Source organism: Bombina bombina, chromosome 3, assembly GCF_027579735.1.
Source record: "Bombina bombina isolate aBomBom1 chromosome 3, aBomBom1.pri, whole genome shotgun sequence".
Taxonomy (NCBI): Eukaryota; Metazoa; Chordata; class Amphibia; order Anura; family Bombinatoridae; genus Bombina; species Bombina bombina.
Genome location: NC_069501.1, coordinates 1,261,970,384 through 1,261,983,379, shown reverse-complemented (window position 1 = coordinate 1,261,983,379; position 12,996 = coordinate 1,261,970,384).

Below are 12,996 nucleotides of genomic sequence, written 5' to 3'. Positions count from 1 at the left end.
AAGCTGTAATAAAGATACAACAGTTAGGTATACAGCATCACTACATCATATATAAACAAGCTGTAATAAAGATACAACAGTTAGGTATACAGCATCACAACATCATATATAAACAGGCTGCAATAAAGATACAGCAGTTAGGTATACAGCATCACTACATCATATATAAACAAGCTGCAATAAAGATACAACAGTTAGGTATACAGCATCAGAACATCATATATAAACAAGCTGTAATAAAGATACAACAGTTAGGTATACAGCATCACAACATCATATATAAACAAGCTGCAATAAAGATACAGCAGTTAGGTATACAGCATCACAACATCATATTTAAACAAGCTGCAATAAAGATACAGCAGTTAGGTATACAGCATCACAATATCATATATAAACAAGCTGCAATAAAGATACAACAGTTAGGTATACAGCATCACAATATCATATATAAACAGGCTGCAATAAAGATACAGCAGTTAGGTATACAGCATCACTACATCATATATAAACAAGCTGCAATAAAGATACAGCATCACAACATCATATATAAACTAGCTGCAATAAAGATACAGCAGTTAGGTATACAGCATCACAACATCATATATAAACAAGCTGCAATAAAGATACAGCAGTTAGGTATACAGCATCACAACATCATATATAAACAAGCTGCAATAAATATACAACAGTTAGGTATACAGCATCACAACATCATATATAAACAAGCTGTAATAAAGATACAACAGTTAGGTATACAGCATCACTACATCATATATAAACAAGCTGTAATAAAGATACAACAGTTAGGTATACAGCATCACAACATCATATATAAACAAGCTGCAATAAAGATACAGCAGTTAGGTATACAGCATCACTACATCATAAATAAACATGCTGCAATAAAGATATAGCAGTTAGGTATACAGCATCACTACATCATATATAAACAAGCTGCAATAAAGATACAGCAGTTAGGTATACAGCATCACAACATCATATATAAACAAGCTGCAATAAATATACAACAGTTAGGTATACAGCATCACAACATCATATATAAACAAGCTGTAATAAAGATACAGCAGTTAGGTATACAGCATCACTACATCATATATAAACAAGCTGTAATAAAGATACAACAGTTAGGTATACAGCATCACAACATCATATATAAACAAGCTGCAATAAAGATACAGCAGTTAGGTATACAGCATCATTACATCATATATAAACATGCTGCAATAAAGATATAGCAGTTAGGTATACAGCATCACTACATCATATATAAACAAGCTACAATAAAGATACAACAGTTAGGTATACAGCATCACAACATCATATATAAACAAGCTGTAATAAAGATACAACAGTTAGGTATACAGCATCACTACATCATATATAAACAAGCTATAATAAAGATACAGCAGTTAGGTATACAGCATCACAATATCATATATAAACAAGCTGCAATAAAGATACAACAGTTAGTTATACAGCATCAGAATATCATATATAAACATGCTGCAATAAAGATACAACAGTTAGGTATACAGCATCACAATATCATATATAAACATGCTGCAATAAAGATACAACAGTTAGGTATACAGCATCACAATATCATATATAAACAAGCTGCAATAAAGATACAGCAGTTAGGTATACAACATCACAATATAATATATAAACAAGCTGCAATAAAGATATGGCAGTTAGGTATACAGCATCACCACATCATATATAAACAAGCTGCAATAAAGATACAGCAGTTAGGTATACAGCATCACTACATCATATATAAACAAGCTGCAATAAAGATACAACAGTTAGGTATACAGCATCACAATATCATATATAAACAAGCTGCAATAAAGATACAGCAGTTAGGTATACAGCATCACAACATCATATATAAACAAGCTGCAATAAAGATACAACAGTTATACAGCATCACAACATCATATATAAACAAGCTGCAATAAAGATACAACAGTTAGGTATACAGCATCACAATATCATATATAAACACGCTGCAATAAAGATACAGCAGTTACGTATACAGCATCACAACATCATATGTAAACAAGCTGCAATAAAGATACAACAGTTAGGTATACAGCATCACAATATCATATATAAACAAGCTGCAATAAAGATACAGCAGTTAGGTATACAGCATCACAATATCATATATAAACACGCTGCAATAAAGATACAGCAGTTACGTTTACAGCATCACAACATCATATATAAACACGCTGCAATAAATATACAACAGCTAGGTATACAGCATCACAACATCATATATAAACATGCTGCAATAAAGATACAGCAGTTAGTTATACAGCATCACAATATCATATATAAACAAGCTGCAATAAAGATACAGCAGTTAGGTATACAGCATCACAACATCATATATAAACATGCTGCAATAAAGATACAACAGTTAGGTATACAGCATCACAACATCATATATAAACAGGCTGCAATAAAGATACAACATTTAGGTATACAGCATCACAACATCATATATAAACAAGCTGCAATAAAGATACAGCAGTTAGGTATACAGCATCACTACATCATATATAAACATGCTGCAATAAAGATACAGCAGTTAGGTATACAGCATCAAAACATCATATATAAACAAGCTGCAATAAAGATACAGCAGTTAGGTATACAGCATCACAGCATCATATATAAACAAGCTGCAATAAAGATACAGCAGTTAGGTATACAGCATCACAACATCATATATAAACAAGCTGCAATAAAGATACAGCAGTTAGGTATACAGCATCACAACATCATATGTAAACAAGCTGCAATAAAGATACAGCAGTTAGGTATACAGCATCACAACATCATATATAAACAAGCTGCAATAAAGATACAGCAGTTAGGTATACAGCATCACAGCATCATATATAAACAAGCTGCAATAAAGATACAGCAGTTAGGTATACAGCATCACAACATCATATATAAACAAGCTGCAATAAAGATACAGCAGTTAGGTATACAGCATCACAACATCATATATAAACAAGCTGCAATAAAGATACAGTAGTTAGGTATACAGCATCACAGCATCATATATAAACAAGCTGCAATAAAGATACAGCAGTTAGGTATACAGCATCACAACATCATATATAAACAAGCTGCAATAAAGATACAGCAGTTAGGTACACAGCATCACAACATCATATATAAACAAGCTGCAATAAAGATACAGCAGTTAGATATACAGCACCATTACATCATATATAAACAGGCTGCAATAAAGATACCGCAGTTAGGTATACAGCATCACAACATCATATATAAACAAGCTGCAATAAAGATACAGCATCACAACATCATATATAAACAAGCTGCAATAAATATACAGCAGTTAGATATACAGCACCATTACATCATATATAAACAGGCTGCAATAAAGATACCGCAGTTAGGTATACAGCATCACAACATCATATATAAACAAGCTGAAATAAAGATACAGCAGTTAGGTATACAGCATCACTACATCATATATAAACAAGCTGCAATAAAGATACAACAGTTAGGTATACAGCATCACAACATCATATATAAACAAGCTGTAATAAAGATACAACAGTTAGGTATACAGCATCACTACATCATATATAAACAAGCTGTAATAAAGATACAACAGTTAGGTATACAGCATCACAACATCATATATAAACAGGCTGCAATAAAGATACAGCAGTTAGGTATACAGCATCACTACATCATATATAAACAAGCTGCAATAAAGATACAACAGTTAGGTATACAGCATCACAACATCATATATAAACAAGCTGTAATAAAGATACAACAGTTAGGTATACAGCATCACAACATCATATATAAACAAGCTGCAATAAAGATACAGCAGTTAGGTATACAGCATCACAACATCATATATAAACAAGCTGCAATAAAGATACAGCAGTTAGGTATACAGCATCACTACATCATATATAAACAAGCTGTAATAATGATACAACAGTTAGGTATACAGCATCACAACATCATATATAAATAAGCTGCAATAAAGATACAGCAGTTAGGTATACAGCATCACAATATCATATATAAACTAGCTGCAATAAAGATACAACAGTTAGGTATACAGCATCACAATATCATATATAAACAGGCTGCAATAAAGATACAGCAGTTAGGTATACAGCATCACTACATCATATATAAACAAGCTGCAATAAAGATACAGCATCACAACATCATATATAAACAAGCTGCAATAAAGATACAGCAGTTAGGTATACAGCATCACAACATCATATATAAACAAGCTGCAATAAAGATACAGCAGTTAGGTATACAGCATCACAACATCATATATAAACAAGCTGCAATAAATATACAACAGTTAGGTATACAGCATCACAACATCATATATAAACAAGCTGTAATAAAGATACAACAGTTAGGTATACAGCATCACTACATCATATATAAACAAGCTGTAATAAAGATACAACAGTTAGGTATACAGCATCACAACATCATATATAAACAAGCTGCAATAAAGATACAGCAGTTAGGTATACAGCATCACTACATCATATATAAACATGCTGCAATAAAGATATAGCAGTTAGGTATACAGCATCACTACAGCATATATAAACAAGCTACAATAAAGATACAACAGTTAGGTATACAGCATCACAACATTATATATAAACAAGCTGTAATAAAGATACAACAGTTAGGTATACAGCATCACAACATCATATATAAACAAGCTGCAATAAAGATACAGCAGTTAGGTATACAGCATCACAACATCATATGTAAACAAGCTGCAATAAAGATACAGCAGTTAGGTATACAGCATCACAACATCATATATAAACAAGCTGCAATAAAGATACAGCAGTTAGGTATACAGCATCACAGCATCATATATAAACAAGCTGCAATAAAGATACAGCAGTTAGGTATACAGCATCACAACATCATATATAAACAAGCTGCAATAAAGATACAGCAGTTAGGTATACAGCATCACAACATCATATATAAACAAGCTGCAATAAAGATACAGCAGTTAGGTATACAGCATCACAGCATCATATATAAACAAGCTGCAATAAAGATACAGCAGTTAGGTATACAGCATCACAACATCATATATAAACAAGCTGCAATAAAGATACAGCAGTTAGGTACACAGCATCACAACATCATATATAAACAAGCTGCAATAAAGATACAGCAGTTAGATATACAGCACCATTACATCATATATAAACAGGCTGCAATAAAGATACCGCAGTTAGGTATACAGCATCACAACATCATATATAAACAAGCTGCAATAAAGATACAGCATCACAACATCATATATAAACAAGCTGCAATAAATATACAGCAGTTAGATATACAGCACCATTACATCATATATAAACAGGCTGCAATAAAGATACCGCAGTTAGGTATACAGCATCACAACATCATATATAAACAAGCTGAAATAAAGATACAGCAGTTAGGTATACAGCATCACTACATCATATATAAACAAGCTGCAATAAAGATACAACAGTTAGGTATACAGCATCACAACATCATATATAAACAAGCTGTAATAAAGATACAACAGTTAGGTATACAGCATCACTACATCATATATAAACAAGCTGTAATAAAGATACAACAGTTAGGTATACAGCATCACAACATCATATATAAACAGGCTGCAATAAAGATACAGCAGTTAGGTATACAGCATCACTACATCATATATAAACAAGCTGCAATAAAGATACAACAGTTAGGTATACAGCATCACAACATCATATATAAACAAGCTGTAATAAAGATACAGCAGTTAGGTATACAGCATCACAACATCATATATAAACAAGCTGCAATAAAGATACAGCAGTTAGGTATACAGCATCACTACATCATATATAAACAAGCTGTAATAAAGATACAACAGTTAGGTATACAGCATCACAACATCATATATAAATAAGCTGCAATAAAGATACAGCAGTTAGGTATACAGCATCACAATATCATATATAAACTAGCTGCAATAAAGATACAACAGTTAGGTATACAGCATCACAATATCATATATAAACAGGCTGCAATAAAGATACAGCAGTTAGGTATACAGCATCACTACATCATATATAAACAAGCTGCAATAAAGATACAGCATCACAACATCATATATAAACAAGCTGCAATAAAGATACAGCAGTTAGGTATACAGCATCACAACATCATATATAAACAAGCTGCAATAAAGATACAGCAGTTAGGTATACAGCATCACAACATCATATATAAACAAGCTGCAATAAATATACAACAGTTAGGTATACAGCATCACAACATCATATATAAACAAGCTGTAATAAAGATACAACAGTTAGGTATACAGCATCACTACATCATATATAAACAAGCTGTAATAAAGATACAACAGTTAGGTATACAGCATCACAACATCATATATAAACAAGCTGCAATAAAGATACAGCAGTTAGGTATACAGCATCACTACATCATATATAAACATGCTGCAATAAAGATATAGCAGTTAGGTATACAGCATCACTACATCATATATAAACAAGCTACAATAAAGATACAACAGTTAGGTATACAGCATCACAACATCATATATAAACAAGCTGTAATAAAGATACAACAGTTAGGTATACAGCATCACTACATCATATATAAACAAGCTATAATAAAGATGCAGCAGTTAGGTATACAGCATCACAATATCATATATAAACAAGCTGCAATAAAGATACAGCAGTTAGGTATACAGCATCACAACATCATATATAAACAAGCTGCAATAAAGATACAACAGTTAGGTATACAACATCACAATATAATATATAAACAAGCTGCAATAAAGATACAACAGATAGTTATACAGCATCAGAATATCATATATAAACATGCTGCAATAAAGATACAACAGTTAGGTATACAGCATCACAATATCATATATAAACATGCTGCAATAAAGATACAACAGTTAGGTATACAGCATCACAATATCATATATAAACAAGCTGCAATAAAGATACAGCAGTTAGGTATACAACATCTCAATATCATATATAAACAAGCTGCAATAAAGATACAGCAGTTAGGTATACAGCATCACAACATCATATATAAACAAGCTGCAATAAAGTTACAGCAGTTAGGTATACAACATCACAATATCATATATAAACAAGCTGCAATACAGATATAGAAGTTAGGTATACAGCATCACTACATCATATATAAACAAGCTGCAATAAAGATACAACAGTTAGGTATACAGCATCACAATATCATATATAAACAAGCTGCAATAAAGATACAGCAGTTAGGTATACAGCATCACCACATCATATATAAACAAGCTGCAATAAAGATACAGCAGTTAGGTATACAGCATCACTACATCATATATAAACAAGCTGCAATAAAGATACAACAGTTAGGTATACAGCATCACAATATCATATATAAACAAGCTGCAATAAAGATACAGCAGTTAGGTATACAGCATCACAACATCATATATAAACAAGCTGCAATAAAGATACAACAGTTATACAGCATCACAACATCATATATAAACAAGCTGCAATAAAGATACAACAGTTAGGTATACAGCATCACAACATCATATATAAACAAGCTGCAATAAAGATACAACAGTTAGGTATACAGCATCACAATATCATATGTAAACAAGCTGCAATAAAGATACAGCAGTTAGGTATACAGCATCACAATATCATATATAAACACGCTGCAATAAAGATACAGCAGTTACGTTTACAGCATCACAACATCATATATAAACACGCTGCAATAAATATACAACAGCTAGGTATACAGCATCACAACATCATATATAAACATGCTGCAATAAAGATACAGCAGTTAGTTATACAGCATCACAATATCATATATAAACAAGCTGCAATAAAGATACAGCAGTTAGGTATACAGCATCACAACATCATATATAAACATGCTGCAATAAAGATACAACAATTAGGTATACAGCATCACAACATCATATATAAACAGGCTGCAATAAAGATACAGCAGTTAGGTATACAGCATCACAACATCATATATAAACAAGCTGCAATAAAGATACAGCAGTTAGGTATACAGCATCACTACATCATATATAAACAAGCTGCAATAAAGATACAGCAGTTAGGTATACAGCATCACAATATCATATATAAACAAGCTGCAATAAAGATACAGCAGTTAGGTATACAGCATCACAACATCATATGTAAACAAGCTGCAATAAAGATACAACAGTTAGGTATACAGCATCACAATATCATATATAAACATGCTGCAATAAAGATACAGCAGTTAGGTATACAGCATCACAACATCATATATAAACAAGCTGCAATAAAGATACAGCAGTTAGGTATACAGCATCACAATATCATATATAAACAAGCTGCAATAAAGATACAGCAGTTAGGTATACAGCATCACACCATCATATATAAACAAGCTGCAATAAAGATACAGCAGTTAGGTATACAGCATCACAATATCATATATAAACAAGCTGCAATAAAGATACAGCAGTTAGGTATACAGCATCACAACATCATATATAAACAGGCTGCAATAAAGATACAGCAGTTAGGTATACAGCATCACAACATCATATATAAACATGCTGCAATAAAGATACAACAGTTAGGTATACAGCATCACAATATCATATATAAACATGCTGCAATAAAGGTACAACAGTTAGGTACACAGCATCACAACATCATATATAAACACGCTGCACTAAAGATACAACAGTTAGGTACACAGCATCACAATATCATATATAAACAAGCTGCAATAAAGATACAGCAGTTAGGTATACAGCATCACAACATCATATATAAACAAGCTGCAATAAAGATACAGCAGTTAGGTATACAGCATCACAACATCATATATAAACAGGCTGCAATAAAGATACAGCAGTTAGGTATACAACATCACAACATCATATATAAACAAGCTGCAATAAAGATACAGCAGTTAGGTATACAGCATCACTACATCATATATAAACATGCTGCAATAAAGATACAGCAGTTAGGTATACAGCATCACAACATCATATATAAACAAGCTACAATAAAGATACAACAGTTAGTTATACAGCATCACAACATCATATATAAACAAGCTGCAATAAGGATACAACAGTTAGGTATACAGCATCACAACATCATATATAAATAAGCTGCAATAAAGATACAACAGTTAGGTATACAGCATCACAACATCATATATAAACAAGCTGCAATAAGGATACAACAGTTAGGTATACAGCATCACTACATCATATATAGACAAGCTGCAATAAATATACAACAGTTAGCTATACAGCATCACAACATCATATATAAACAAGCTGCAATAAAGATACAGCAGTTAGGTATACAGCATCATAGCATCATATATAAACATGCTACAATAAAGATACAACAGTTAGGTATACAGCATCACAACATCATATATAAACAAGCTGCAATAAAGATACAGCAGTTAGGTACACAGCATCACAATATCATATATAAACAAGCTGCAATAAAGATACAGCAGTTAGGTATACAGCATCACATCATCATATATAAACAAGTTGCAATAAAGATACAACAGTTAGGTATACAGCATCACAACATCATATATAAACAAGCTACAATAAAGATACAGCAGTTAGGTATACAGCATCACAATATCATATATAAACAAGCTGTAATAAAGATACAGCAGTTAGGTATACAGCATCACAATATCATATATAAACAAGCTGCAATAGAGATACAGCAGTTAGGTATACAGCATCACAACATCATATATAAACATGCTACAATAAAGATACAACAGTTAGGTATACAGCATCACAACATCATATATAAACAAGCTACAATAAAGATACAACAGTTAGGTATACAGCATCACAATATCATATATAAACAAGCTGCAATAAAGATACAGCAGTTAGGTATACAGCATCACAACATCATATATAAACAAGCTACAATAAAGATACAGCAGTTAGGTATACAGCATCACAACATCATATATAAACAAGCTACAATAAAGATACAGCAGTTAGGTATACAGCATCACTACATCATATATAAACACGCTGCAATAAAGATACAACAGTTAGGTATACAGCATCACAACATCATATATAAACAAGCTGCAATAAAGATAAAACAGTTAGGTATACAGCATCACAACATCATATATAAACAAACAGCAATAAAGATACAACAGTTAGGTATACAGCATCACAACATCATATATAAATAAGCTGCAATAAAGATACAACAGTTAGGTATACAGCATCACAACATCATATATAAACAAGTTGCAATAAAGATACAACAGTTAGGTATACAGCATCACAACATCATATATAAACAAGCTGCAATAAAGATACAACAGTTAGGTATACAGCATCACAACATCATATATAAACAAGCTGCAATAAAGATACAGCAGTTAGGTATACAGCATCACTACATCATATGTAAACAAGCTGCAATAAAGATACAGCAGTTACGTATACAGCATCACAATATCATATATAAACAAGCTGCAATAAAGATACAACAGTTAGGTATACAGCATCACAATATCTTATATAAACAAGCTGCAATAAAGATACAGCAGTTAGGTATACAGCATCACAACATCATATATAAACAAGCTGCAATAAAGATACAGCAGTTAGGTATACAGCATCACAATATCATATATAAACAAGCTGCAATAAAGATACAGCAGTTAGGTATACAGCATCACAATATCATTTATAAACAAGCTGCAATAAAGATACAGCAGTTAGTTATACATCATCACAACATCATATATAAACAAGCTGCAATAAAGATACAACAGTTAGGTATACAGCATCACAACATCATATATAAACAAGCTGCAATAAAGATACCGCAGTTAGGTATACAGCATCACAATATCATATATAAACATGCTGCAATAAAGATACAACAGTTAGGTATACAGCATCACAACATCATATATAAACAAGCTGCAATAAAGATACAGCAGTTAGGTATACAGCATCACAACATCATATATAAACAAGCTGCAATAAATATACAACAGTTAGGTATACAGCATCACAACATCATATATAAACAAGCTGCAATAAAGATACAACAGTTAGTTATACAGCATCAGAATATCATATATAAACATGCTGCAATAAAGATACAGCAGTTAGGTATACAGCATCACAATATCATATATAAACAAGCTGCAATAAAGATACAGCAGTTAGGTATACAACATCACAATATCATATATAAACAAGCTGCAATAAAGATATAGCAGTTAGGTATACAGCATCACCACATCATATATAAACAAGCTGCAATAAATATACAGCAGTTAGGTATACAGCATCACTACATCATATATAAACAAGCTGCAATAAAGATACAACAGTTAGGTATACAGCATCACAATATCATATATAAACAAGCTGCAATAAAGATACAGCAGTTAGGTATACAGGATCACAACATCATATATAAACAAGCTGCAATAAAGATACAACAGTTATACAGCATCAAAACATCATATATAAACAAGCTGCAATAAAGATACAACAGTTAGGTATACAGCATCACAACATCATATGTAAACAAGCTGCAATAAAGATACAACAGTTAGGTATACAGCATCACAATATCATATATAAACAAGCTGCAATAAAGATACAGCAGTTAGGTATACAGCATCACAATATCATATATAAACACGCTGCAATAAAGATACAGCAGTTACGTATACAGCATCACAACATCATATATAAACACGCTGCAATAAAGATACAACAGTTAGGTATATATAAACAAGCTGCAATAAAGATACAGCAGTTAGTTATACAGCATCACAACATCATATATAAACAAGCTGCAATAAAGATACAATAGTTAGGTATACAGCATCACAACATCATATATAAGCAAGCTGCAATAAAGATACAGCAGTTAGGTATACAGCATCACAACATCATATATAAACAAGCTGCAATAAAGATACAACAGTTAGGTATACAGCATCACAACATCATATATAAACAAGCTGCAATAAAGATACAACAGTTAGTTATACAGCATCAGAATATCATTTATAAACATGCTGCAATAAAGATACAGCAGTTAGGTATACAGCATCACAATATCATATATAAACAAGCTGCAATAAAGATACAGCAGTTAGGTATACAACATCACAATATCATATATAAACAAGCTGCAATAAAGATATAGCAGTTAGGTATACAGCATCACCACATCATATATAAACAAGCTGCAATAAATATACAGCAGTTAGGTATACAGCATCACTACATCATATATAAACAAGCTGCAATAAAGATACAACAGTTAGGTATACAGCATCACAATATCATATATAAACAAGCTGCAATAAAGATACAGCAGTTAGGTATACAGGATCACAACATCATATATAAACAAGCTGCAATAAAGATACAACAGTTATACAGCATCAAAACATCATATATAAACAAGCTGCAATAAAGATACAACAGTTAGGTATACAGCATCACAACATCATATGTAAACAAGCTGCAATAAAGATACAACAGTTAGGTATACAGCATCACAATATCATATATAAACAAGCTGCAATAAAGATACAGCAGTTAGGTATACAGCATCACAATATCATATATAAACACGCTGCAATAAAGATACAGCAGTTACGTATACAGCATCACAACATCATATATAAACACGCTGCAATAAAGATACAACAGTTAGGTATACAGCATCACAACATCATATATAAGGGGAATGAAAGGTAGCAGAGTCTCCTGTAATGGAGTTAAGGGATGAGCTGACA